The sequence below is a fragment of the Triticum urartu genome, chromosome 4A, assembly GCF_056163025.1.
Source record: "Triticum urartu cultivar PI428250 chromosome 4A, HENAU_Tu73, whole genome shotgun sequence".
NCBI classification, from domain to species: domain Eukaryota; kingdom Viridiplantae; phylum Streptophyta; class Magnoliopsida; order Poales; family Poaceae; genus Triticum; species Triticum urartu.
In genome coordinates, this window is record NC_141876.1 from 79,789,488 (window position 1) to 79,794,191 (window position 4,704).

Genomic DNA, 4,704 nt, shown 5'->3' on the forward strand with positions numbered 1-4,704 from the left:
CTTCGAGCGGGAAGAGATGCATGCGAGGGAGGGTTTTTTGGGTGGGTCGGGCAGTCAGAATTGATTGTGGCAGCGGTCTGGATGCATGCAAAGCCCCTCCAGTTTGTTTCCGGATTGCGGGAAAATTAGGTCCGAACCGGTCGACGGATCGATACGGACACGCGCTCGATGGCAAAACACGTCCGATCTGAACCGCACAATCTAGACGATTGCAGACGTTTTGAGCGATGGTGTTGAAGATGCCCTTAAATACTCCTCGATAGTTTAATAATTCATGTAAAGTATTTCATAAAATTATCAAAAGATTTGAATTCTAATTATTTTGATTATTTAGTTTTATATTGAATGTTGTTTTATTTATATTTCATTCCCATGTTTGTTTTCACCGCTCTTGGCCCAAACCCAAGAAAATACATGTGTCAAAGTGATAAAAATACAACGTTAGAGCCACCCTAAACAAATGGTGTGGTCGAGCGGCCAGCACATACTACAGCCAGCAGGCACGTGTACCTCCACCGACCGCTATATAGCAGGTCCTTGTTAATTCCGTTGCCTCGCCGGGTATCTCTCCCATGTATTGGGAGTCTATTTTCTGTCTATTGTTTTGGAGGAGGCTGGTTGATATTATGGATAATCTGTGATTGTATATAAATTGATGATAATCAGTTGAAGGGGGCGAGGTGGGACAAAATCAACGCACGACCAGACAGAGTTTGCGTGCATGCCGGTTGAACGTACGGGCGAAAATTCTATTGTTTCTGGAGTAGGACGTGGCAAAATTCTCACCCCAACCCGTGAAAATGCAGGTTCTTCCCCTTGCCCAGACAGTGTTGTGGCTAACATCTAGCAATGCCGCAACACCCCAGATGGGTATTCTTCAAATGCGAAAACGGCGAGGTATGTTCTTGTTTTCATTCGGCTTTGTCAACCTATTCAGTTCAATTTCGGTAGTTTATTGAGATGGACATGTGTGTAGGAAGGTGGATGCTTATTTTGGTATTGGGAAGAAAAAATGTTTTTTCATATCCGAAATTGAAATGCAAATTACTGATTTACGGGCCGGCGCGGGCGGCGGCCGAGCAAACCCCACAAAGCGGACCCGTAAAAGAGGATTCGCAGAGGATTCGCCGGCCAGCGCAAAGCGGACCTGTAAAAAAGGATATTCAGCCCCCGCGCCGGCCCGAAAAGCCATATTTCTGCAAACTGTAAATGCATTTAGCGGGTCGGGACGGGGTCTACCTCTTGGCCCAATAGGCATGGCCTAAACACCAAAAAATTACAAAAAAATAAGTACAATCTGCCATTACAGTACTGAAGATATTACATGGGCAAGATCCCAGCCAACATGCAGTTCTTTGCTGTGAGCGACCAAGAGCAGTGAGCTCATGGACGGCTCCAACTTGCGAACGAGCCACCTTGTCAGTACTTCTCTATCTCCTTGGACCAAGGCTGGCTATGCTTGGACGCGATCTGTGGCTGCATAATTAGAATGTGTTGCAACGGGTGATACCATATTAAAATGTTGTCAGTTCTCAAAAAATAATGTTGTCAAAGCAGTGAAAAGGAAAAGGCTACCTGTGAAATTATTTCTTGCTGTAGTTAGTTGTGAGCAGAGAATCAAGTTATCTGTAACAAGAGAATCAAGTTATCTATAAGAAAAGGAAACTAAGTTAAGCCATGGGTGTACTTTACTTTTAAGACCTGAAGCCTTTACTTTAAGCACTGATGTTGTGCATGGAAGCTCATGCTGGAATACCTTTAGCTGCATATTACATCACAAATAGCTTCCCTGCTGCAAAAATTATGAGTCACTTCCAAGGTTCAAACAGTTCTTTGAATTTACCATCTTATAAAACAATGTATATGACCTTAATGTAAACATGTCTTAAAATAGTTCATGCACGGGCTATAATAACATATGAAGAACAGATCCGTTCCAAGATTCACATGGTTTTTGAACCATCTATCATAGCCAAGAAGATTTGAATCGCAGAAAATGGGGCAGTACTAAGATGCAGATTTTTCAATAAATCATTGCACTGTAGTTTGAATCCCTGTGCAGAACGAAATTTATGTTCAATGAAATCCTATTAACCCAATGCCATAATCCAAGATAATCTACCGAATTGCATTATTGAACATGAGAACTTATTATTGGAATATGTCAAAAAGGAGATAGGACTCCATCAAGAATAGGTTATTTAGAAAATAAATTACATGTCAATTGCAATAAAAAAATCTTCAAAGCACGTTTGACATGACAATTTGGCTATCACAAATGCCAAATAAATTACAGCCTATAAAGAAAACATCATGTAGCTAGAGAAAATGGACTTGAAAGAACTACGTGACAGTAAATAGGAAAGAAGATAGTTTAGTCGGCAAGGCACATACAATCACACCAACAGGAAAGAAATCCATCTCCATCGATCAAAGTTGTTCTTCTTCTGTCGAGATACGACGAGCGAGCTATCTTTGAAAGAGCTACCTGATAGTAAATAAGAAAGAAGATAGTTTAGTCGGCAAGGCACATACAATTGCAACAACAGGAAAGAAATCCATCTCCATCGATCAAAGTTGTTCTTCTTCTGTCGAGATACGACGAGCGAGCTATCTGTATGTAGTGGAGTACACATACAGCGTAGTTAGTGCAGAGATGCCCTCATGCCCATCGTCCATCAATCGACTCAAAAGAAAAGGTTCCGACCAAGCAAGCATGAGAACCCCAACCTCTCACAGTCCACAGAAGAGCTATATAGCCTACAACATATCCTTGCTACGCAGTGCGCCCCAAACACTGACCTTTTTCATCAGAGAATGAACTTGTACTTTGGTAAGTGATTAATCACATCCACAAGTCAGTTTTATTCTGTGGAATTCGATGGCAACCTGCTGCCTCGATTTGGTGCTCTGTCATTCTGAAGAAACATTGTGTATTCCTACGCTAACTTTCAGGGAAAGACTGAACACAAAGTATTTCATGGTCAGAAGCAATGTCAGAATAGCACCTACCACGTGGGTATTTCTTCCTGTAGTACAAGAAACCATATGCCAGCGAGAAGCCAACTTCTTCAATCAATTTGATTAACTCATAAAAGGAGATATCTTTTCTGTCCATGAATCCTTCTAGAACTTTATGTTGTTGATTCTCATCTTGATAGAAAAGGCAAATTTTCCAGATTTCCACAGCCATCTACAATGACATGGACGTAAGGAGCATCAGCACCAAACCAACCTTACAGTGGCATGAAGTGAAAAGAAGGTTGGCATGTTATTTGTAACGATCTAGGATTTATTCATACAGAAATGGAGGGAAATATATCAGCCTTGTGCACTTTGTATGTTCAGTGTTTGCAGAGTGTACGCACAAGCACCTTGAGCACTTTACGTCATGTACGATGAATTTCAGAGTATATGAACTTTTAAAAATTCAGTACTAATCAGAGTACAAGATCTGGGGCCCCCAATTTTGCATCACTGCTGCATATATCAATACTAAGCAGAGTACTAAGAATCTCATAGTACTATCAATATTGCAGAAGATGTATTATTAATTTCAGAGTGCAAGATCTAGTGCCCGGCCCCAACTCCGTATAAGTACTCCATATATCAGTACTAATCGGGGGATTATAGCCTAAAACCAGGGGATTAAAGACTGAAACGTTTAACCGCAAAGAAGGGGGAAAAGGCAGCCAACATGTCACAAATATCTTCAAGAGATGCAGAATATACATGCCAATGCGATAGGATTGTAGCACACACAACTTCAGAGGAATAAAAATATTCAGAGAACATGGTACTGTTTTGCCATGCAATAATTCAGACTATAAATCATACTCGTACCAGTTTAGCACAATGACTAATGATTTTAGCGCACCCTCCATTCTTATCCTAGATTCACCACTGGCTGATTAACTACTTGCTACGAACTAATACCTACTACCAAATTCAGAGAGGAAGACACAGGGAGGAGGAAGAGAATCAGTCAGGATTCATAGTAGGGAGATGAGAGTAGAGGATACCAGCCGCGATAATTGTGGTAGTCCTTCTGGATGTAGCCGCCGGAGTCGAAGATCGACGATGTCGTGGCCGCAATGATGTAAACCACATTGAGGCAGATCTTGGCAGCAACAATTCAATCGGGCGTTGTCGGGCGGGCAGGCGGATGGGTGGGCGCTGAAGGGCAGCGTTGGATAAGGACGTGATGGGCGTTGGAGGGGTGGCGAGGTGGCCGCTGAAGGGCGGGAACAGAGGCTACCGAACTGGGGCTTCCTATTGGATGAGGTGGTTGGGGCGGCATCCATTGGAGGGGAGGAAGGGTTGGGTTGCGACGGGGGCGGCGAGCGGGCTGAGGTGCGACCGCGGAGGCGGCGACGGGGGCGGCGAGCAGGCTGAGGTGCGGCCGCGACGGCGAGGGGGCTGGGGTGTGGCGGCGGCGAGGGGGAATAGATCGGCCTGGGCAAAGGTGAGGATCGAGGAGAGGAGCAGATGCGTACGGGTGTATTTTTTCATCAAACCGTTTTATCCTTCAGGCTGGCAGATTAACGATGGATTGCGGGTTGAATAACTAAAACATAAGGGACTTTTTCACAAAAAGGCCGCGACGGTGAACCCGGAAACTCAATCCGTGCTTTATTATTATTAGGGAGAGATATAGGCGGAAGAAGTACGTCAGGGGGGTCACGAGGGGCCCACGAGGGTGGA

The 4,704-nt window shown here is 43.8% G+C and overlaps 1 long non-coding RNA gene across 9 annotated transcripts; it reads right to left on the reverse strand.

The window, feature by feature from the left end:
* Positions 1–1,236: 1,236 nt before the first annotated feature.
* On the reverse strand, positions 1,237–4,504 carry LOC125550818 (uncharacterized). Of its 9 annotated transcripts, none has more exons than XR_015600360.1 (6): positions 4,023–4,504; positions 3,009–3,193; positions 2,395–2,484; positions 1,715–1,792; positions 1,576–1,626; positions 1,237–1,476 (listed from the first exon to the last, which is right to left on the reverse strand). It is a non-coding gene; the product is annotated as an uncharacterized LOC125550818 (long non-coding RNA). The 9 variants fall into 9 exon arrangements; XR_015600362.1 differs by having other exon boundaries at positions 1,702–1,792; XR_015600365.1 differs by having other exon boundaries at positions 1,693–1,792.
* Positions 4,505–4,704: the final 200 nt, after the last annotated feature.